Here is a 340-nt window from a genome sequence, read left to right as displayed (position 1 = left end):
CATAGTAACTGTATGTGACAGTTTCGTTAACTGACTTCAGTGACGGTGTTGACAGGATAGTTTTGATTAAACGCAAATTGTACCATTAGAGCATTCTAAAAAAAATGCAGCACAGTCGGAAGTTTTGAAATGCAAATGAGTATCACTCCTATTTAGACTGGATTGCCCTGCATTCAAAAGATAGGCTTTTATATATTATGTATCTTGTCATGATATGTAAAATTAGTGCATATAATTCCAGTATTGATTATGTACGAAAAATGGGCGACCCTTTTATGATCTGTAAGAAAAGTGTAAGAGGTACATTTGGACGAAAATATGATTCATAAACGATTAGGAT

At 33.5% G+C, this 340-nt stretch overlaps 1 protein-coding gene across 1 annotated transcript in view; it reads left to right on the top strand.

Annotated features, from left to right (window-relative positions):
• The window catches only part of LOC119587614, a 7,793-nt gene that overhangs the window by 340 nt on the left and 7,113 nt on the right, over positions 1 to 340 (top strand). The gene's annotated exons all lie outside the window — the stretch shown is intronic.

This window comes from Penaeus monodon, chromosome 22, assembly GCF_015228065.2.
Source record: "Penaeus monodon isolate SGIC_2016 chromosome 22, NSTDA_Pmon_1, whole genome shotgun sequence".
Taxonomy (NCBI): Eukaryota; Metazoa; Arthropoda; class Malacostraca; order Decapoda; family Penaeidae; genus Penaeus; species Penaeus monodon.
This window is presented reverse-complemented; position numbering and strand designations above follow the sequence as displayed.